Source organism: Schistocerca serialis, chromosome 2, assembly GCF_023864345.2.
Source record: "Schistocerca serialis cubense isolate TAMUIC-IGC-003099 chromosome 2, iqSchSeri2.2, whole genome shotgun sequence".
Taxonomy (NCBI): domain Eukaryota; kingdom Metazoa; phylum Arthropoda; class Insecta; order Orthoptera; family Acrididae; genus Schistocerca; species Schistocerca serialis.
Genome location: NC_064639.1, coordinates 353009457 through 353034581, shown reverse-complemented (window position 1 = coordinate 353034581; position 25125 = coordinate 353009457). Strand labels below are relative to the sequence as shown.

The window sequence follows — 25125 nt, the reverse complement described above, 5'->3', positions numbered from 1 at the left end:
CGTGGATACTCGGCAAATCGCATTCAAGTGCCTGGCAGAGGGTTCATCGAACCACCTTCACAATTCCCTACTATTCCAATTTCGTATAGCACGCCGAAAGAATGAACACCTATATCTTTCCGTACGAGCTCTGATTTCCCTTATTTTATCGTGGTGATTTTTCCTCCCTATGTAGGTCGGTATCAACAAAATATTTTCGCATTCGGAGGAGAAAGTTGGTGATTGGAATTTCGTGAGAAGATTCCGTCGCAACGAAAAACGCCTTTCTTTTAATCATGTCCAGACCAAATCCTGTATCATTTCTGTGACACTCTCTCCCATATTTCGCGATAATATAAAACGTGCTGCCTTTCTTTGAACTTTTTCAATTTACTCCGTCACTCTTATGGCGTGGGCTGTGTTTAAATGGACTGGACTGGGTCCTCTGCTCCAACTCAACCAACACTGACTGTAAATGGTTATGTTCGGCTACTTTGAGACCATTTGCAGCTGTTCACGGACTATACGTTTCCGAACGACGATGAATCTTTATGGATGACAGTGTGCCATGTCACTGGCCACAATTGTTCCTGATTGGTTTGCAGAACATTCTGAACAGTTCGGGCTAATGATTTGGCCACTCAAATCGCCCGACAGGAGTCCCGTAGAACATTCATGGGACATTATCGAGAGTTCAGTTTGTGCACAAAAGCCTGCACCGGCACCACTGCCGTAACTATGGACGGCTATAGAGGCAGCATGGCTCAGTACTTCTGCAGGGGACCTTCAACGAGATGTTGATTCCATACCACGTCGAGTTACTGAGCTAAGCCGGGCAAAAGGAAGGTCCGACACAATTTTACGAGATATACCATGATTTTTGTCACCCCAGTTTAATGTTATAGATCACGAAGAGATTAATGCAACAATTACGTGTACATAGTGTAGCAGGAATACCTTTACAATCTTTAGAGAGAGATTCCTTCGACAAAACAATTAAAAAGAATCTTTATATATCTAAAGATCCTTTTGTTTTTCGGATTATTGGTGAAAGTTTATGTTCAATGCATTTTGAAAAGACGTAATACTCTCTGACCAAAACATCAATAATTCACATTTAGAATCAGTCTTCTCATACAAATACGTGGGTGTAACAAATTGCAGGGATACGAAACGGAATTATCACATAGGCTCAGTAATAGGAAAGGCAGGTGACAGGCTTCATTTCACTGATAGGATACTGGGAAAATTCAAGCACCAACAAAGGAGACTGCTTGCAAAAGACCTGTGGACCTGTGCTAGAACATTGCTTAAATGTGTGTGACTCATATCAAATAGGTCTAAAAGAGAATGTTGAACATATACACTGCCTGACAAAAAATGTGAAGCACCCAGAAGACATTGTGGGCTGGCAAAGTAACTTCATACATGTACGTACCATTACTGGGCATGTAGATGTTTAGAGTTGCATTTCTCTATGACAGGGAGAATGGCCAGGAGAGTGCATTACTGTTGTTCGTGTTTAGAGTTGTCATCAGGCCTCGTAGGATATAAAAGTAACGTGAACAGCGTCAGATGTTTAGTGATCCCTGTGAAGGACACAGAGATGCAGCATATTCGTGTGAGACAGCGTTATCAGCACCTCACTGACTTTGAAAGGGACCTCATTGTGGGTCTCCATTAGTTATCTATCCAAATCTGTGAGGCATTCAGACTTTATAGAGGAAGATGTTGAACTGCAAGGGAACGTGAGGGGAGGCATACCCATCGCCAAGATTCTGGTCAACCTTATCTGACCACCATAAGGGAGGATCCTTGTATTGTGCACCAAGCACATCGTAACCCCTTTACATCTTTGCTTACCATCAGAAGACAAGTAATGCACTTCCTGCAACATTCTGCGTCGTCCAGCACCATTGATCAGAGATTATCAGCAGCCAAACTGGAGAAATACCATCCCAGGCATAGCCTGCCATTAACACCACAACAGAAACAGCTGAATTTGGAGTAGTGCCATGACTGAAAAGCATAGACTGCTCATTAATTGCATCACATTGTGTTCGGTGATGCATTGAGGTTCTGGGTATCCCAGATGACCACGGTTGATGAGTACAGCAGCGACCTGGGGAAAGGCGCCATTTTTACAATGTGTTAGAGAGGCAGCATGGTGATCATTATGGTGTCATGGTGTGGGGAGCCTTTAGGTATGAGTTCAAGTCACATCTGGTAGTGGTTGAGGGAACTCTGATGGTCCAACATTACATCACTGACATCCTTCATTCTCACATGTTACCTCTCATGCAATAGTATTTTGGTGCCATTTTTCAACAGGACATGCTCATCTGCACATGGAATTTGTCCCTATGTGTGTTGTTGAGGTATTCTTGTGGACAGAAAGGTCCCCGTATCTGTCCCTGATAGAACAGGTACAGGACTAGTTTGGACATCAACTCCGTCCTAGTGCCAGCATCCACTACCAGTTACAATAGTTGTGGGCCAGTTGGGTTGGTTGGTTGTTTGGAGGAAGAGACCAAACAGCGAGGTTAGCGGTCTCATAGGATTAGGGAAGGATGGGGAAGGAAGTCGGCCGTGCCCTTTCAAAGGAACCATCCCGGCATTTGCCTGGAGCAATTTAGGGAAATCACAGAAAACCTAAATCAGGATGGCCGAACGCAGGATTGAACCGTCGTCCTTCCGATGTGGGCCAGTTTCCCTCAGGAGAGGATGCAAAGCTTTCATGATACCCTCCCAACAGAATCAGTTCATGCAGCCAGGCCATAGGAGGTGCAACATCATACTGATAAGTTGGCCCATACTGCCAAGTTCTTTGTAAATTTTACTCAATTTTGTAATCACTTAAATAACATCACATACTCTCACACCCACCAAATTTCATTTCGTTTCCTCCCCTCCTTCTGGGTGCTTCAGTTTTGTAGTCGGCTGTGTATAAAAAAAAGGCAGTGCAAATACTGACAGATTTGTTTGAACCGGGAGAATATCACATCAATGCTGTAAAATCAAAACTGACACGTGTTTAAAGATAGACGTGAACTGTCCCGCCAAACCCTGCATTCGAGGATTCAAAAATCATTATTAAATGATGAATCTAGGGATATTTTTCAGCCCCCGTGTCACGTGGACAAGATCAGACTAATTCAACCATGCACAGAAGCATTGAAACAGTTATTCTCCCTGTGCTCCATTCGCAGTTGGAACAGGGAGATATTCTATCATGTGGTAACATGCTAATTATCTTTTGCTCTGCACAACACAGTTGTTTGCAACGTATGTATCTAGATATGGTAGTAGAGGTAAAATCTGACAACTAAAGCTTATAACCAATAATTAAAATCCACGTTCTAACATAACCAACAAGAAGGAAACAGTAAGAGACTAACCAATTACGCCGTGTCCCATCTGTTGGCTCACCACAAAACAGTTACTCAGTTGTAGACAACGGTTGCCTCCTCCTTCAAAACGTCCAAAACAGGTAAATGTATCACTTTTCCCACCACAGACTGCACTGGCACTATCTATACAAGTCAATCTGCCGATGCAGTCATTGTATGTTCGATGCTGATGTGACGCTGTGAGCAAGTACTGTAGTTACATTTATTATAGGTCCATATGTACACACAGCATATCTTACAGGTGATATCTACAAGGGCCCTTGAATACTCTTCCAGACATACTGAATGATGCACTCTTCAAAAAAAAAGGAGGGCACATGTAATGGGGTGATCACACATTTCAGTCACATTGTTATAAATGCATAGGATCAGTGCTCTTCCTTTTTTGGGTGGAGAACGCTGGTGGGGGAGGGAGGGAGGGCTAAATAAGCTTTTCTACACCCGAAGTAACTTCTTTGCAATGTCGGAAAACTTAAAAGCTTGCTAACGATTTATTTCACAGTGTAAATCAGATTTATTTCAATCGTATTGGTAATCGCAATACGAACAGTGCCAGTGCAGTCTGTGGTGGGAAAAGTGATACATTTACCTGTTTTGGACGTTTTGAAGGAGAAGGCAATCGTTCTCTACAACTGAATAACTGTTTTGTGGTGAGCCACCAGATGGGACACGGTGTAATTGGTTAGTCTCTTACTGTTTCCTTCTTGTTGGTTGTATGCTTTATTGTACGGTGTGCTCAGCCTTTCGTTACAAGTTAGTTTGTTGTAGAGAATTTTGACAAATGTTGTACCTGTGTAGGGTAGGTTTATCCCCAAGGTTGAGGGTTCCATGAAGTGTTGAAGATTGGAAATGTATTGCTTTCATATAACAAGTGGTGTGTATTGTGTGAAAATTTCTGTGACAGTCAGAGGCCTCATGTGTTGTCACATTTTATATGTTGCCGGAAAAAAAAGGTCAGATATATCACAACAGGGATACTGAGAAGTGCACTCACAACTTAGTGTGTGCTAGCACAGCCATTCAGAGTGCTGTTAGTATATGTACGAACTTAAGGAATACCTCAGAGAACATTGTTGCAGAGAATTTTGATAAATGTAAAAACAGTAAAAATTAACTCTTATCAAAAACAAGGCCATTTAACATCCTCTTAGCATCATAGCAATCTTTCTGCAACTGCACCAATCTTACTACAATGTCACATGAAGTGTATTCATCTTGCTTACTGATCCAACTCTGAGAATCAACAGCTGTGGGTACGACAGACACATGCCACCAACATCTGATCAGCACAGTCAGCAACTGCCCCATCTTCTGACAATGGCAGTGCTGTGAGACAGAGAGAAAATCATTCAACTTAAACAGCAAAGTACCTGACTTATATGTTTAGATGATACAGTGTAGTAGGCTATGATGGTAATTTTTTCTTTTTAAATAACGTGCTGCTGTAATTTTTCATCATATTTTCATATGGACCACAATATGTGTGTGTCCCATATGCACATCAGGGAGTAGCATGCAGTGATACTTAAATCGCATAGTAGAGAGAGAGAGAGAGAGAGAGAGAGAGAGAGAGAGAGAGTGGATATTGAATGCATATGAGAGATGCATCGTGAGGCAGCCTTGCAATGATGACCTTAATGAAACATAAACACGTGTCATGCAGTCTCAGATGTATTCTATGGGTGCAGACAAGTGTGTCAGTAACTCTCTTTCACTCTTCAGATAATTGCAGTGAGAAGAAGAAAAAACTATTCTACAGTTCTACTAGTAGACATTAATAAAGGATGACTGAATCCACAATATCATTCTCAGATTTTTCTTTCTTAAAATGTTGCATTCATTGGTGCTAAATATATATTAACAGCTATTGACAAATCGCACACTAAGTTGTGTGGGAACTGAGAAAGGCTAACCATGTCAAGGTGTTTAACTTATCACAGCTGCTTTGTGTGCAGATAATGCTGTTTAATGTCAGTTGCAGTTTAAACATGAGTGCCCGTAAATGCACAAGCATAGGAATGATGCTGGATCATGCATTTTCCAGTAGGGTATTCGAAAATCTGTGACATAGTGACGTGAAAGTAATATTACCCCTAGGTGAGAGGAATCTGATTTATTCCACAGATACAACTTCTCCCCTCAGTGATGCTCGGTGATCGTATTATCACAATAGGAGATTTCTCATGAATAGCTGTTCAACTATTCAATGAGACAGTGTGCACTCATCTGCTGAAGCACTTTTAAGAACTTAATGTAATCCAGTCATACAATTCAACATGCTCCAGACTATCACCAAAGTTGGCAGCAATACGTCTATTGATTCTAAAGAGAAAGTGGAGCACACTGTTGGAAATGTTGAGCAAAACTCCTCACCCATCAGTAGAAACCATTGTTCAAGTCTATGATTCATGTTGTGCACTGATACAAGAAGAAAGGTATGAACAATATACAGGCACAAAACTACAATCTCTCTTATATACCTTCATAATTATACCCTGCTGTGCATAAGAGTTTATGGACAAAGAAATGTAGTGTTTTCTTATTTCTGTACAAGCATCTTGTATAGAAATGAAATTGTACAGTCATCACCATGACTGAGTGGATGAAACCCCATCACAAGAGCCTCATAGTAAATGACTTGTTCTTCAGTGATACAGGGTTGGGATGGGTTATTTGGGGGAAGAGACCAAACAGCGAGGTCATTGGTCTCATCAGATTAGGGAAGGACAGAGAAGGAAGTGCCCTTTCAAAGGAACCATCCTGGCATTTGCCTGGACCAATTTAGGGAAATCATGAAAAACCTAAATCAGGATGGCCAGACGCAGGATTGAACTGTCATCCTGAATGCGAGTCCAGTGTGCTAACCACTGCGCTACCTCGCTCGGTGTGATACAGGAAACAGGGAGAAGAAGGGGAATCATTCACTATTTCTTAATAACATAGGTGACCTGATTATTGGTCCATCTGACTGAAAGAAGGTGTGCTCACTGTTAACACATCCTGAGGACATTCGCTTTGAGCAGTATGTATATATTTTCAAAAACCCTGTTTCAGCCCAAATACCAGCTATTGTGGTAGATTCCACATGTTATTGATGGAGTAATCTGCCAGACATTTAGCAAAAGCAGCAGTATCGCACCACCTGAGAAAGTAAAACCAAAAGCGTATTCACATTTGATGGTATCATCACAGAATAGACAGTACAGAAAGGAAAGCAGAGGGCAGCTCCTTTGATTTGTAGGAAGTCAAGTTTCGTTACTATTCATATATGTACTGCTACTGCTTTTAACTTCAGATGACAATGTTTTGACTTTGTTTTGTAAATACTGGCTTTTTTCCTTACAGAAATTTCATTTTACTTATTACTTTTTTTCTTTCTGGGACTTCAAGTTGATTCCAACAGAGACAGCTGTTACTGGACACTTTGCAGGAGTTTTAGTGTTTGTACCAGTCCTGGAATTTTCATTCATGTTTTGAACCTGAAAGTAACACATAGGTATTATTTACTTGTGTTTCTGGATGAGCAGTCGTTAATGACACTTGACAGCCATCTGAGATTAATTCAAAATAGATTTGAGATCACGGATAGCCAAAATGGTTAAGGCAACTGCTCATGATAAGTGGGAAATCTGGATCTGAGTCCTACTCGGGCACAAGTTTACACATCTTTTAACAGGTAGTATATCTGATGCCAAGATTTTTGCAGTCAGCAAATTTATTTTCAATGAACACAGATATTACTTTAAATGAAGACAGCAAGTTGCATTGAAATTTAATTTGTACAATCACATTGAATTATACCCAACCTACAAGTTCACTCCAACATATTATGTAACATGGATCATATTCATTTAGTAAATGATGATTGGTAAATATCACAAAGAAACTATTGTCAAGTGTTATCCTAAATATGAAATGTGTTTCAGCTTTTCCATTATGTAACTGTTGGTGTGGAATGTCTTGTTCTTCATCATTTTCCACCAGCAGTAAGTACAATAGTAAATTGTGATCACTGATTTGAGAAACATGCATTTACTTGCACAAACTGTTCATGACTGCACTGCAGGGTACTGGCTCATGACGACATCAGGCAACACCTCAAATAAAGTACTTTAACTTCCATTTTATCCATACTGTAGTGAGATGTGGCTTCCCTTCCAACGTTAAAAACAATTTCAATATGTTAGCTACATTTGGTACACAGCAACATGTCACCCAAAGTGAGCCTAATGTAAAGTAACCAGCAACCACATGTTTCACTGCAAACCCTTCAATTTCTATGCAGCAGAGTACTAGTAAATTAAGTATACAGTAACTACAACCAATATAAAAAATGGACACCTCATTGTCAAGCTGTGATATGAAATTAAATGATAAGAAAGAAATCAATTTTGTGGACCACATAGTTCCCTCAAAAACAAATGAGAGGTATTATATACCACAGTGACCAAACATGCAAATGCAAAACAAGTCTTTTTAATTGTTTGAACGAAAGGAAGAACCTCTATTGAAAAACTAATTCCAGGATTTTATGTAGCTTTGCTTCATTTACACACAGTATTTTTTACTGTTTAATGAGCTTTTACTGTTTACAGCACAAAAGTCAGAAAACTCATTTTTCACATGTACTACTATCAGTAGCTTTATGGGAACCACTCGTTACTTTTCTTTGTGGTCTTTTCTCTTACTACTGCTTATTATATATTTCTGACTTTAACAGTACCTACACCGAAGAACTGTTTACTTGTAGGTAAGCCTAGCAGCTAAAACACACAATTAATAAAAATAACAAAGCATCTCGTTTCCAACACACTTGACTTCATGCATGTGCAGTGAATTTTGGTGCATGGATTGCAACTGAGTTTCTATTCTGTATTCTCTCTATTCTGTGATATTGTAATGGGAAACCAGGGTCAGATACCAAAATATTTTTGTTTTGGGCATCATATGAAAGCTAATGTCTCTTATTTGAGCCAGACATAATCCAGGATTCCAAAGCAGTTGGTAAGGGATAATGCAAATCTTATTATCACATTCAAACAGGACAATATGAATTTAAAACTTATTTACCAAGTGAATGAATGAATGTCGTGTGACTAGGGCCTCTCGTCGGGTAGGCCGTTCACCGGGTGTAAGTCTTTTGATTTGACGCCACTTCGGCAACTTGCGCGTCGGTCGGTTGGTTGAGGGGAGGGAAGAGACCAAACAGTGAGGTCATCAGTTTAGGGAAGGATGGGAAAGGAAGTCGGCCATGCCCTTTCAAAGGAACCATCCCAGCATTTGCCTGGAGCAATTCAGGGAAATCACAGAAAACCTAAATCAGGATGGACGGACGCAGGGTTGAACTGTCGTCCTCCCGAATGCGAGTCCAGTGTGCTAACCACTGTGCCACCTCGCTCGGTTTGCGTGTCAATGGGGATGAAATTATGATGATGAGGACAACACAACACCCAGTCCCTAAGCGGAGAAAATCTCCAACCCAGCCGGGAATCAAACCCGGACCCTTAGGATTGACATTCTGTCGCGCTGACCACTCAGCTACCGGGGGCAGACTGTTTACCAAATACATGTAGGAACCATCATATTGTTCAATAAAATTTGTTAACATATGTGAGGAGTGCTGGAATCACCTGCTGTGTGGGTTTCTGGTAATTGATAAAATGAGGAAATTGAATGAAGGTCCATATAGGCAAAAATTCCAAAAGTTTCTACTTAAAATATACTGTACTGATAAGTCACTGTATCAATATACTGTAGCACTCCATCTTCAGGCCACAAGTGGCCCATCGGGACCATCTGACCACCATGTCACCCTCAGTTGAGGATGCGGATAGGAGGGACGTGTGGTCAGCACACCACTCTCCCGGTCGTTATGTTGGTTTTCTTTGACTGGAGCCGCTACTATTCGGTCGAGTAGCTCCTCAATTAGCATCACGAGGCCGAGTGCACCCCAAAAAATGGCAACAGCACATAGCGGCTGGATGGTCACCCAGCCAAGTGCCGGCCACGCCCAACAGCACTTAACTTCGGTGATCTCACGGGAACCGGTGTATCCACTGAGGCAAGGCTGTTGCCAGTATACTGTAGACTGTGCACAAATTCACATGCATGTCATACCCTGATTCTGAGAGTGAGAAACAAAGGCCAAACATATGTATATATGTAGATAGAAAAATCGAGACTCTTAACACAAAATTAATGGAACTGAGAAGTCTTATCGAGGCAGTAACTAGAAAATGTGAGATACTGAACGAGTTGAAGAAGTCAGTGCAATACTGACTGATGCACTTTGTTTTATCATGACAATAGAAATGACATAGTCTCAGATTATAAGTTATATGTTATCTCAAAGCCAGTTTAGTATATGACAGCATGTCAACAAATTGTAAAGATATTCAGGCAAGAAAGGCTATTTGGCAGAAATTGTGATTCCTAAAATTAGGACAGTTGCAAAATAATAGTCTTTCTTAGAAACTTTTAAACCAGTAACTGAAACTGTGGATGGAGCCAGAAGAACAAAAGGAGAAAAAGAGGAGGAGGATGAATTAGAAGGAAACACTGTTACAAATTACAGTAATAAACATAGTGATAGAGAGTGAGATGCTATACATGGTGTCAGCAGGGATGAGCCATATATGTTTGGTAGCCACTCTATATGTTTAACGAAGAATACAATACAGGTTGGGAACCTAAAATTTGAGAGAACATCTGGGTTATTAGAGCTAATATTCTTCAAAGCCTTAAGTCCTGAAATCAACAAAAAGATAAGCAAACTTATGCATAAATATTATGTATGACTAATGCACATATGGAAGACAATGAGCCAAAAGGACAAATGAAATGCTGCAAAATGCTATTAAGCCTGCTGTAAAAGGTACATATGTTGCAGGCAACAGCATTGACACTCAGTGGAATAGAGTGAACACCCTACCACTGGAGTATATATATTATAATGACTCAAACAAAATTCATAGAGTAGCTGTAACTGCTCACAACATCAGCCACAGCAGGGAATACAGCTCACACAAATGAAATCATATCAGTCCCTCCAGAACTTTGAGAAAGACATATCATTGAGTAACTATGCAGACACTCATTCATGAGCCCCATAAATCTGTGCACAAAACATCCCCCTGTAGACAGATCATAATGCAAGGTTTAGAGGGTTTATAACAGGCCAATCTTGATGATATGAGTTACTAGTCATGATTAGATAGAGGTTTAACATACATTTTAATGGTCATAGATACAGATTCAAAATTTGCTGGGCCCTGCCTGTGAAGGCAAAGACAGGGAAGGAAACTGCACAGGTGTTTGAACAATTGCTGCAGACATGGATGAATTGATGTCCTGACTATCTTCAAACTGCCCAGGGAGGTGACTTTTACAGTAGATATTTCAAGTTAGTACTGGAACGATATGGAATAAACCACTACTTGACATTTTCTCATGTAAAAGCAAGCATTGTGAAACATTTGAACTAGACAACAATCTTTGGGAGTAAAAACACAGTCAGACATTCTCTCACAAAAAAGTGAGCTGTTCTCCCACAAATAAATGAGCATTATAATTGAACTAGGCATCACAGACTTCAAATGAGACCTGTTGGTGTGTTATAATGGACTTTTAAATACAGCATACAGTCTCATTAAAATGGTGGAACCACGCAAGCAGAAATTCAGTGTAGACGATTTGGTACATATTTTGAAATGTTTGAGAGGTCTTATCTGCCAAATTGGTCAACAGAGATATTCACAGTTTCCAGACTGCCATGCACAAATATGAGAACTTAAATCATATAGGACAGTGGAGGTGCAGAAATTGGTGGTTACAGAAAATCTCTGAACTACACGAGTTTCTTGTAGTGTGTGTTAAAAGACATCAAGGGGACAAGACTTTAGTGAAGTGGCTTGGTTTATCATCCAAAGCGGATGTAGTTTGTGTATCAGAACACTGGCTAACTAAATCTGAAATAGACATTTTTTGTTCCTCAAGGATATTTTGTGGCAAGCGTTAATTGTACAAAAGAGAAAAAAATGGTGGAGTTGTATTTTTCTTAAAGATGGTCTGAAATTCACAAAAGTTAATGTAAGCAGGTTTTGTTCTGAAGTAGTTTGTGAGATAAGCTGCACAAAGCTGATAGATGAGAATATGATAGTTCTAGATCTCTATAGATCTTGGAATGGAGTGGTAGAAGTATTCTTGAAAACTTTTGAACTTGTGAAAAAAAAAATTAAGGAAAAAAGAAAATATTGCTATCTGTAGTGACTTCAGTATGGAAATGTCAAACTCTGACAAGCAAGTTCCAAAAACTTTTATCAGTATTTTAAGGTCATGAAATTTATTCTGTACAAATAAAAGTGCTACTCATAAAGGAGCCTGCTCAGATAAAATTATTGTTAACTTCTCTTGTGAGATTTTTACTGTTAGTCCTGCAGATGGATGTTTCTCTGACCATGAGCCATTACTCCTCATACTCTACAGCAAACTGTCTTGTCACGTGAATAACACCACCCTCAATGGAAATGACGTGACTTGGGTGAGAGGTCAGGAAGATGAATTTGTGAACTTGTTTTCTGATAGACTAAATTGTATAAAATGGGACCTTTTTAATGAAACAGATTGGACAAACTAATGTTGAAACTTTGCTTGACAGATTGTTTAGCAAATATACACTTGCTCACCCCTAAGAAAAACTAATTTTAAATGTAAGCCTAAAACAAAGTTAGCAAACTGGTATACTGAAGAACTTGAAAACATTAGAGAACAAATATTATTATTGTGAAATGCATATAAAAAGAACTTTGTGAGTGACAATATATGGGCTGATATAGATTATATGAAGTATGTGTAGAGTAAAAATGTTTATAAAACCAAGCTTCTTAATGAGAAAAAATTAGCATATGAAAGGTTACAGAAACTGCACTAAACAAGTGCAAAGCAGCTTGGCAGATTATCACACAAGAACATTCCCCTAACCTCACATGGGAAGTATCACTTGAACCCAACCAACTGAATAATTTCTTTGTCTTCATTGAAAGAAATTGGAAACAGAATAAACATGGCCAACACATTTGCAAGTGTACTAGTTGGTAAGCAGCTGCCAGGGAAACAGTCTGTGGCATAGAGCGCCATAAAAATCGATATTTGTTCTGTGCGTAAGTGTGCTATCTTTGAGGAGAGGGCTTTGGAGAGCATGTTGGATGCTAACGGCAGTTAGCCTCCGGACTTGTATCTGTGTAGACCCTAAGTGTGAATAAATCTGTATATGAAAGAATTCTAGTTGTTTACCTACAACTATATCATTTCCCTCACTGGTGACCTCGTTTTTGTGTAATACGCGTCTGAGTTACCGCCTGAAGGTTATTTACGTGCCTACCGCGTTGGGTTTCTCCGCGATCGCGAGGGCCTTTGTTCAGCTCCAGACAATGGCCTTTCAGCATTCACCGCCGCCCGGATTCCAGCAACATCTCTCCAGCACTCCTGCCATTGTAGTTGACATGCCGCAAGAATCTTCAGAATCCTTCAGCCAGAACATGCAGTGGAATTCATCGAGTGCCACCAGTTTCTTCCAACCGCCAATGGTCGTGGACTCTGGCTTTGTTAGCCGGCACCTTCCCGCGTGTTCTCCACAGAGTGTTGGTTGGAACATTTCTACTCCTGTGTCGAACACACAATTCAATACAGTTCGTGGCGTCGAGCGAGGATTTGCTACTTTGGAAAATCCAGTAGTAAATTAAATTCGAATCAGTTCCCGCCACGTGTGTATCCTTCCGCGCCAGCTAGTCAACAGGTGTTCAATGCTCACCAAACAGCAAATATCACACTGACTGTGCATCCTAGTGGACGTATGTGGGATCCTTGTGTTGCTTCTAATCAGGTCAACAATTCTGTGCTGGACAGTAATTACTCCGACATCTACAACCAGCCCCACCACTCACGGTCGAGTGAATACTGTGTGCATAACGGACATTCACCGGCGTACTTAAGCACTTGTGGCTTCTCTCCGAGCTACCACGTCAATGAGAATGCACATTTTGACTATGATCCTCACACCGTTCGAGTGTCAGTCGCTTCTCAGCCGCCCCCCCCGGTGTCAAGTGAATTTCTCGATTCCCGCATTACGGGACGCCAATAATCCGGACTCGCAATCTTCTGCATGCTCTACTTCCGTCCGAAGTAATAGGCGCACCTCCACAGTGACTGCAGTGCCGAATCTGCCGAAATTACCAGACTTCAAACCCACTCACCCGGAGTTCTGGTTTAACCTGGTTGAACAAACATTCAATGTCTGTGCTTTGGACAACGATGCACGCTTCGCCTGCCTCATGAACCATCTTCATGACCGCGTCGATTTAATTTATGATCTGGTCAAAGCACCCCCCCCCCCCCCTAACAGGGAAGTATGCTGTGGCGAAACAAACGATACTGGAACGCGTCTCTAAAGCCAGGAGAGAAAATGTGTGACAGCTCATCTACGAAGAGCGTCTCGGCGACGGGTCTCCGTCCCAGCTGTGGCGGTGCATCCGTCTTCTCGTCGATGAGCAAGTTATGCCTGATGACACGCTCGCAGAAATCTGGACTGGAAAGCTGCCTTTGCCTGTCCAGACTGCAATCTCTGCATATGAAGATAGGCCAGTAAATGAACGTTTACGCCCCGCCGACAGAGCATACTCCGCCAGGCAACGTGAGCTCCGTGCACTGCATTCTGGACGTGACCGCACTAAGACGCTTTCTGACGCCCCGCCCTTGTCTGGTGCTGCTGATAACAAGTTTTTTAAACTAGCCACCCTGCCTGCACCTTCAACTCCTCGCAACGACAGTGCATCGGCCTCTGTGGCACATACTCCGTCACCTAGCAACTACCCACAGGAGCACAGGCCCGCCCAACCTTACTGTTTCTTCCACGCGAGATTCGGGGAGTAAGCTCGCAAATGCCAGTCACCGTGTTCTTACCCAAACTCCAACCGCAGGTAGGCTACTGTGCCACCTCCTGCGATGTAAACAACGGGCACCATCCCACGTTGCACTCCGTTTCAGACAATAACAGTAAGTGTGGTCGAGTCTATGTTCGCGATTTACGATCAGGTGTATGTTTTCTGGTAGACACTGGCGCAGACATCTCTTTGCTGCCGTTTCACCTAGCAACCAATAAAGTGCAACCACACAAAACAGTACTTCGTGCAGTGAACTTGTCTACCCTACAGTGTTCGGGTTCCACTTTGTATACAGTGAAACTATCGCCCGAGTGCAAGCTGGAGTGGACGTTTCTAGTGTCAGCAATTGAAGAACCTATTCTCGGAATTTATTTCCTCAAGCACTATCAGTTGTCACTAGATTTTGTGCAAAATACTGTGTTTTACCCCTCCCTTAACAAACATATTCCTTTCGCTTTGCCGAGTGACAGTCCGGCTAACACCAAACGTGTGCTGTGCTAAGAAGTGTGTAAACCTATCATTGGAGCTGCAATCTTGGACAAACAAGTGGCTAGTGGAGTGCGCCAAGTCTTCTAAGTTGCGGATGGAACGTATGGAAATGCTGCTGCATCTCCACGACATACACCACGAGTTGGCCTCCACACAACAACGCCTCGTCGGCTACAGACAAGGTCAGTCCATGCCAATCTGGTGTTCCCGTGCCCGCACTCGTTAACGACAATGTTGTGAACTCTAAGCAGACAACTCGTCGGCTACAGACAAGGTCAGTCCGTGCCAATCTGGTGTTCCCGTGCCCGCGCATGTTAACGACAATGTTGTGAACTCTGTAAACTGTGTCAGCACCCACCTTTGTAATGATAGGGTATGCCCGAGTGCTCATGCTCCTTGTGTTCCGAATGGACAATTAACTTGCCAAGCTCGTAGCAATGAACTACAGCCATCTGCTGTCCGGCCGCGCCCACTCATGCCTACAGCGCTCGTAGCGGCACGGCCCGCTACCAAGAACCAGTGTACCAACCTCGTCCATGTTAACACGTGTGCAGCCTTTACGCAGCCTACGAGCGGGTGGCACACCTGTACTTCCGTGCCCTCAGCGCCACAGCTTGGCCCGTCCGCCACTGCCTGCTCTGCTTCACAGACATCTGACTATCGTGCCGTGCCACATATTGCAGTAGTCACTAACAGCACAGTTCATCGGTTACGTCTAACTGATGGGCCGCCCATATCGCAACGTCCACGCCGCCTCAAGCCGGAATTTATGAAAATTGCAAAAGAACAATTGGACGATCTGTTACAAAAGGGAATAATTGAACCTTCTTCCGGTTGCTGGGCTAGTCCTATCCTGTTTGACCAAAAGAAAGACGGTACTTGGCATATGGTCGGAGACTACAGCCGTTTAAATCCCCGCACCATCATTGATAAATATCCGGTCCCACACATCGCAGACTTCAATCATGCACTCGCAGGTGCAAAGTACTTCTCTGTTTTGGACTGTAAGCACGCATTTCATCAGATTCCTATGGCTCCGGAGGACATTGAAAAGACTGCCGTAACCACTCCCTTCGGGCTGTTCCAATACAAATTTATGCCGTTTGGGTTGAAAAATACCCCCCAAACGTGGCAGCGTTTCATCAATCAAACTTTATCCCATCTAGCCTTTTGTTTCATATACATGGACGACATATTGGTTTTTGCTTCTACTTTAGAACAGAGTGAGGAGCGTGTTCAAGTCATGACAGATATTTTAGCAGCCGCTGGTATTGAACTGAACAATAAAAAGACTCAATTGCACCAGTCATCCATCACATTCCTAAGTTATGTTGTGTCATCGGACGGTCTGACACCACCACAGGACAAGATCAAGCCTGTTCTCGAGATGCTACGCCCTCAGACCTATAGGGAATTACGCAGGTTCATCGGAACAGTTAATTATTACCGGAAACATTTGCCAGCCACTTCTGCGGTGCAGGCTCCTCTCACAGCTGCTCTCGCTGGCCCACAAACTTCTGGCAACCGACAGGTACCATGGACACCAGACATGGAGAAGGCATTTAATGAACTCAAACAGCTGTTGGCCTCCACTGTCACTATTGCTCACCCACGGGCGGATGCTACAATGTTTATCACTACTGACGCTAGTGACAATGCTATCGGTGCAGTACTGAGTCAGACATACAACGATGTTACGACCCCCCTGCAGTTTTTCTCAAAAAAGCTAAACAATGCGCAGAAGAAATACTCAGCATTTGACAGAGAATTACTTGCAGTTTACGAGGCCATAAGACACTTCAGAACTGATGTTGAGGGACGAGATTTCTATGTGCTCACTGACCACAAGCTATTGGTTCCTGCCATAAAAAATCCTGCAGCTGATCCGTCCTCATGACGCTTTCGTCACATCGATTACATCTTGCAATTTACTAATGACATTCGCTACATCCGAGGAGCGGACAATGTGGTCGCTGATTTTCTCTCGTGTGTTGGTGCTGTCACAACCCTAATTGACTTAACGGACCTACCTCGGTTGCAATCGGCAGACCCCGATACCATGCAGTTAATTTCAGACCACAGCTCCTCTCTCCAACCGGTACGCTATACTTTCCCTGGCATATCTGACTTAGTGTGGTGTGATGAATCGACTGGTATGTTGCAGCCATTCATTCCTAAGCCACTTCAACGCCAGATCTTTGACAAACTACATTCATTACCACACCCAGGTGTCAAAGCTTCCACCCGTCTGGTAACTGAACGGTTTGTCTGGAGAGACGTGCGCCGTGATTCTCAGTCTTGGGCAAGGGCATGCATGGTGTGTCAACGAACAAAGTTTCCAGGCACATTTCTCCACCCCTTGGCTGTTTTGCCCAACTGCCAGGCCGGTTTCACCATGTTCATGTCGACCTCGTAGGCCCTTTACCCCCCTCCGAGGGTTTCCGTTACTTGTTTACAGCTATTGACAGGATGACTCGGTGGGCTGAGGCTGTGCCTATTCCGAACATTACCTCCGAAACAGTAAGTCGAGCATTCTTAGATTCGTGGATCTCTAGATTTGGCTCACCTGTTTACCTCACCACTGACCAGGGGCGACAATTCGAGTCTTCAATTTTCTCTGACTTATGTAAAATGTGTGGTATTGTCAAAATTCATACTTCTGCATACCACCCCCAAAGCAATGGGCTTGTCGAGCGATGGCATCACACCTTAAAGTCTGCCCTGCATTGCCATGACTCACTATGGACAGAGGCACTGCCCTTTGTGCTTCTTGGCCTTCGTGTGACTTTCAAGGAAGACCTCAAGGGTTCCGTAGCCGAGTTTGTGTATGGCCAACCTCTGGTTTTGCCTGGAGAATTAGTCACTGCGACCCCACTTCCACAGCCCTCTGAACTCCCTTCACTTCTCGAGCGGGTGCACTTGCACTGCAGCAAAATTCAGCCGCCACCTCCGGCTGCTCATACACCTCCGCACGCGTACATACCGCGCACCGTAGACTCTTGTGAGTACGTGTTTCTCAGAGACGACTCAGTCAAAGCCCCGCTTCAGTCGCCCTACACAGGTCCTTACAAGGTCGTCAAACGCTCTGAGAATAACATGGATCTCCTCATAAAAGACTCTGTAACCACGGTCTCACTCAACCAAGTGAAACCAGCTTTCATTGAGCCTCAGGTGAACCTCCCTGATTCTGCCCCTATTTCTCCCACTCCTGCTTCGAGCGGCCATCCATCTTCCCACACCATGCATTTGGGTATTGATTCTCCACAGCGTGCTTCTCTGCCGAGCACTGCTCCTTCTCCGTGTTCATCTAATTCGAGTGGCCAATCTTTTTGGGCTTCACTCCTCACAGCCCTCGCAGTTGAACTGCCAACCACTCGGATTCTACCATTGTGTTACCATCTTCATGTGACAGCTCTCTGTCACGCCGTTCAATCCACGCTGGCTCCTCGTTGCCTTTGGTCGCGCTCCCTCGTCTGTCAGCTGATCGCCCGAGGTTGTCTCCTGCGCAGTCCAGTGCACCTGCCACCCCCCTCCTAGCAGATGTTTCCCCCTGCCATGGTTTTCCCACACCTCCCTGCCTCTCTACTATTGCTCGTACAGGTGCCATCCAAGAATTCACAACACATGTGCACCCTGATGATATACATAAATTATCTGTTGTCGTAGATGGCGATATGGTGTGTGTGGTACTCGCATGTGACAATACTGGGGGAGGAAGGTGGTTGGTTGGTTGGTTGTTTGGGGAAGGAGACCAGACAGCGTGGTCATTGGTCTCATCGGATTAGGAAAGGATGGGGAAGGAAGTCGGCCGTGCCCTTTCAGAGGAACCATCCCGGCATTTGCCTGGACTGATTTAGGGAAATCACAGAAAACCTAAATCAGGATGGCCGCACCCGGGATTGAACCATCGTCCTCCCAAATGGGAAAGGATGGGGAAGGAAGTCGGCCGTGCCCTTTCAGAGGAACCATCCCGGCATTTGCCTGGACTAATTTAGGGAAATCACAGAAAACCTAAATCAGGATGGCCGCACCCGGGATTGAACCATAGTCCTCCCAAATGCGAGTCCAGTGTCGAACCACTGCGCCACCTCGCTCGTTCGGGGAGGAAGTGCAGAATCTCGTGTGGTGTGCCGCTTTAAATTGAGCAGAAGTGCTGCATGTGGCAATTTGCGTGCCTTTGTTAGGCCTTCTGGCAAGTTGATTCTCCGTCTGCCGGCTGACGAAGTGCTACACCTCCACTCCAGGACGGGACGTCGTCTTCAGCCGCCGGCGTCGCTTGCTGACTTCACTGTCGATGTACCGGGTTTCACCCCCCGGTCTCCTACCAGTCGACCGATTCCGCCTGATGCAGAAGAACTGTGCGTTACCTTCCTAACTTCTCAGCCCCCCCATCCACAGGGACGTACTCCATACCACGCGGGGGGCGAGGGGGGGGGGGGGGGGGGGGGGGAGGGCTATGTGGCGTAGAGCGCCATAAAAATCGATATTTGTTCTGTGCGTAAGTGTGCTATCTTTGAGGAGAGGGCTTTGGAGAGCATGTTGGACGCTAACGGCAGTTAGCCTCTGGACTTGTATCTGTGTAGACGCTAAGTGTGAATAAATCGGTATATGAGAGAATTCTAGTTGTTTACCTACAACTATATCGTATTCCCTCAAGTCTTTTCAGTGGAAAATTACAGGGTGTTTCAAAAATGACCGGTATATTTGAAACGGCAATAAAAACTAAACGAGCAGCGATAGAAATACACTGTTTGTTGCAATATGCTTGGGACAACAGTACATTTTCAGGCAGACAAACTTTCGAAATTACAGTAGTTACAATTGTCAACAACAGATGGCGCTGCGGTCTGGGAAACTCTATAGTACGATATTTTCCACATATCCACCATGCGTAGCAATAATATGGCGTAGTCTCTGAATGAAATTACTCGAAACCTTTGACAACGTGTCTGGTGGAATGGCTTCACATGCAGATGAGATGTACTGCTTCAGCTGTTCAATTGTTTCTGGATTCTGGCGGTACACCTGGTCTTTCAAGTGTCCCCACAGAAAGAAGTCACAGGGGTTCATGTCTGGCGAATAGGGAGGCCAATCCACACCACCTCCTGTATGTTTCGGATAGCCCAAAGCAATCACACGATCATCGAAATATTCACTCAGGAAATTAAAGATGTCAGCCGTGCGATGTGGCCGGGCACCATCTTGCATAAACCACGAGGTGTTCGCAGTGTCGTCTAAGGCAGTTTGTACCGCCACAAATTCACGAAGAATGTCCAGATAGCGTGATGCAGTAATCGTTTCGGATCTGAAAAATGGGCCAATGATTCCTTTGGAAGAAATGGCGGCCCAGACCAGTACTTTTTGAGGATGCAGGGATGATGGGACTGCAACATGGGGCTTTTCGGTTCCCCATATGCGCCAGTTCTGTTTATTGACGAAGCCGTCCAGGTAAAAATAAGCTTCGTCAGTAAACCAAATGCTGCCCACATGCATATCGCCGTCATCAATCCTGTGCACTATATCGTTAGCGAATGTCTCTCATGCAGCAATGGTAGCGGCGCTGAGGGGTTGCCGCGTTTGAATTTTGTATGGATAGAGGTGTAAACTCTGGCGCATGAGACGATACGTGGACGTTGGCGTCATTTGGACCGCAGCTGCAACACGGCGAACGGAAACCCGAAGCCGCTGCTGGATCACCTGCTGCACTAGCTGCGCGTTGCCCTCTGTGGTTGCCGTACGCGGTCGCCCTACCTTTCCAGCACATTCATCCGTCACGTTCCCAGTCCGTTGAAATTTTTCAAACAGATCCTTTATTGTATCGCTTTTCGGTCCTTTGGTTTACATTAAACCTCCGTTGAAAACTTCGTCTTGTTGCAACAACACTGTGTTCTAGGCGGTGGAATTCCAACACCAGAAAAATCCTCTGTTCTAAGGAATAAACCATGTTGTCCACAGCACACTTGCACGTTGTGAACAGCACACGCTTACAGCAGAAAGACGATGTACAGAATGGCGCACCCACAGACTGAGTTATCTTCTATATCTTTCACATCACTTGCAGCGCCATCTGTTGTTGAAAATTGTAACTACTGTAATTTCGAAAGTTTGTCCACCTGAAAATGTACTGTTGTCCCAAGCATATTGCAACAAATGGTGTATTTCTATCGCTGCTCGTTAAGTTTTTATTGCCGTTTCAAATATACCGGTCATTTTTGAAACACCCTGTATCACATCCATTGATGTAATAAAAGAAATAAAAAATTCTCCAACTCTAAAACTATGGATAATTATTGGCTATCCACTACATTATCAAGAAAACAATTTATTTTATCTGTGAACCTTGAGCCTTTGTTTTTAACAAATGTCTATAGTTCAGAATTTTTCCAGTGTCATTAAAAATTTCAAAAGTTACAGCACTTTCTGAAAAAGGAGACACAAATCTCCCCCAAAATTACTGACCAGTCTAAATAGTTCCTGTAATTACCAAAATATTTAAAACTCTTATATACAATCAATCAAGTGACTATTTTGAAGAAAAACCACCTCCTTGATTTGGTTACAGATGAGGAAAAAATACCTCTTCAACAGTTCTTGACAGTATAAGCCAGATAAAGACTGCTTTTGAAAACAGGGATAAAGCCTCACTTGTTTTATGTGACCTAAGTAGGCCTTTGATTGTATCCCTTGTGAAATATTGCTTGCGAAACTTGAAATTTATGGAGTACAAACTACAGCACTAAAAATAACTGCTTCTTACTTAAGCCACAGAAAACAAATCGTTTCAGTGAGAAACAGACATTCTCTAACGAAAACGGTAGAGACAGGGGTACGACAGGGATCAATGCTTGAACCATTATTTTTCATAATTGCCATTAGTGATTTGCCATATCTTGTCCCTCAATCTGTGGTCTGCTAAGCAGATGACACAATGATACTGCAACTCACTAGGACACATCAGCATTACAACAAATGTCACAGGAAACAAGACACAGCATGAGCAACTAGAACAGTTAAACTTTTATGATTCCACACTGACTCCAAATGAGTTGGGGAGAACACATTAACCACATTTGCAAAAGAATTTCAAGGGTACCATAGGTAATGTGAAAACTGAGAGATTTGGTTACTCCTAACTATTTAAGATTGACATGTTTTGCACTGATCTAGTCTCACATTTTTATGGATTGCTAGTATAGGACCACTGTACACATAAAGGTGATGTACTGAAGATACAAAAAAGTGTCATAAGATAAATGTGTGGGCTGGACCAGCAGATCACTGCTTAAAAAACTCTATATACTTACAACTATAAATCTGTATATACATGTACCAACACTATACATTTAAACAAACATCAAATACCTTTATATAAGAGGAGATATCCACTAGGACAACACCAGAGAAAAATTAAAATGGGTACTCCAAGTCACAGGCTAGTCAAAACAGCCCACTCATCCACACTCAGCTCCCTAAAAATCTTTAACAAATTACCACCCTCAGCGTGGTCCACACCTTCTAAATTATTTCAAAGAAAACTGTACAACTGGCTGGCTGAAAATCCATTTTATAATATAATAGAATTTTGCAATGAAAAAAATTTGAACATATGTTAATAATTAAAATATATGGCTAAATATTTGTAGTTGTGTGGGTGATTCAGTATAAAGGCTTGTAATTGTGCATATAATTAAGTATAAATATCTGTGATTGAGCATGTAAAAAAGTTTACCAAACATATGTTAAAACTTAAAGTGCACAGTTAACATTTGTAATTGTGATATAACTAAACATATCAGTATTATGTATAAGACATAAAGCCTGTTCCATTATGTTAATGGTCAATTTCAAATGAAGATGAATAAAACACAACAGTTGGCTGAACATCCACAATTTTTTATATAAACAGGACACATAATCCTCATACTATGCAGTCGTGTGACATGAGTGCTGGAAAGCACATCAGAGATTATGGTAGTATTCTCAGTAAGTTAACAGTTTAATTGCATGTCCCTGGATAGAACTACTGTGGACCTGGTACAAAGCTGAGAAAGCATCCAGCATATGGTAACAAGGAAGTTAATGTTCTTCCACCGTTGCTGATAGGTGGTGACAACGGTAAGTAGCAGTTGAAAGAAACTGATCACAGACACCAGGCAGTTAGCTTGGACCTCAGTCAGCATAACGTCATTCAAACATTAGTCAATTTGTGTTTGCATCATAAAGTTGTTCATGATTGAAAATGTCAGTTTACGAGCCTAAGTCTCGTAACTTGTGGGAGGTTTTACTGTTTTGTTTCAATATAAAGAAAACAGTGCCTGAATCTCATCAAATGCTCTCCCGTATATATGGTAAGTATGCTATTAGTGAAAGAACATGTCATGAGTGGTTTCAAGGCTTCAATAATGGTGATTTTAATGTCATAGACTGGCATACTGGTGGAAGAGAGAATGTTTTCAAAGATGCAGAATTGGAGACATTGCTGAGTGAAGACACCCATCAAACTCAAGAAGAATTGGTGAAATTAGTGGGAGTGACACAGCAAGACATTTCAAAATGTCTCAAGACTATGGGCATGTTTCAGAAAGAAGGAACTTGAGTCCCATGTGATCTGAAACCAAGATATATTGAATGGTGTTTGTGTGTTTGTGAACAGTTGCTTCAGAGGCAAAAATGGAAGGGATTTCTGCATCACATTGTGACTGGGGACAAAAAATGGATTTATTACAATAACCCTACATGCAAAGAATCATGAGGATATCCCAGCCATGCTTCCACGTTGATGGCCAAACCGAATATTCACAGCTCCAAGATCATGCTCTGCATTTGGTGGGACGAGCTTGGCGTCATGTACTATGAGATGTTACAACCAAGTGAAACAATCACAGGCACTCATTATCAAACACAATTTAAAGCATTTGAGCAGAGCATTAAAAGACAAATGGCCACAATACAGCGAGAGGCACGATAAAGTGATTTTGCAGCACGACAACGCTTGACCCCACATTGCAAAAGAGATCAAATGTACTTGGAAATGTTAAAATGGGAAGTCCTACCCCACACACCATATTCTACAGACATTTCTTCCTCTTACTATCACCTGTTTAGATCAATGGCACATGGCCTGGCTGAGTAACATTTCTGATTTCATGAAGAAGTCACAAATTGGATCGATTGGTGGATCGCTTCAAGAGATGAACAATTTTTTCGTCGGGGGATTCATACACTGCCCGAAAGATGGCAGAAAGTATTGACCAGGAATGTAAAATACTTTTAATGATACATGTGTATCCAATTTGTTTCATTAAAGCCTCAAATTTTGGGGGAAAATGGCAGAAGCTAAGTTGTACACCTTGTACATCTAGAAGGTGTTAAAGTTGTGGAAATACCTCCTTGTCCATATGATATTGTTGATGTCAATGCATCAATAAAACATTTTGAACATGTAAATATTAATATGTTTTAAATAGAGACAAAAACAATAGAAGAGACAGTAGACTTTAGGCATGGAGATTCTAATGGATCACTGCTAGGTTTCTTGAGGAGCCAAATGTTGAAGTAAGTTTGTGATGAAATTTACAAGACAAATCAACAAGTGGATATTCAACCTGTTAGCATGATCCTTGTTGAGTGTAATATTTCTATGAATCTGTACGTTAATCAATGGTTAATAGAATCTATGGATTTTTTCCTACAATGGGTCCAGATTACAAAATTATTGATGTGCCTAGGAGTCCAGTTTACCTCATTCAGACATTAGACCATCTACATTTGAATATCATAGATCAGAATGAGAATCTACTTAGTTTTCATGGTGGGGAAATTATAAGACACCTTCATCTGAAGCAGCAGCATGGGTATGAAGTATAAATATTCCCTTTTGTTAGAAAAGTTCAAGGACAGGTTTTCTTGAAAATAGAAAACTGCATTTACCAAGCAATTGTCCTAGCTCCTATTGAAGTAGTCCCCTTGGCTATCAATACACAGTTGCCAACATTTCTGGAGAGCTTTGAAGCAAGCAGGGAAATTTTCAGGTGTGATTCTTGTAAGTTCATTTGTCAAAACCCATTGTATGTCTATGATATTTTGACAAAGCTTTCCATCCAGTTGCCTTTTCACTCACAGAAACAAGAAAATATCGCAATGTGAGAGGTCAGGTGGATATGGGGGGCAATAACAGAATGTCTGGCCAGATACCTGGTAACAGATAAAGCTGTATGGGATCTTGTACTGTCATTCAGCAAGAACCAGTCCTTAGGATTCTACAAACCAGGGCAGTAATGTCAAATTGCTGCCGCAAACATTTCAAGACT

The 25125-nt window shown here is 42.6% G+C and overlaps 1 protein-coding gene across 1 annotated transcript in view; it reads left to right on the top strand.

Annotated features, from left to right (window-relative positions):
- Window positions 1-25125, top strand: part of LOC126455983 (cytochrome P450 6j1-like) — a 136878-nt gene that overhangs the window by 50560 nt on the left and 61193 nt on the right. The gene's annotated exons all lie outside the window — the stretch shown is intronic.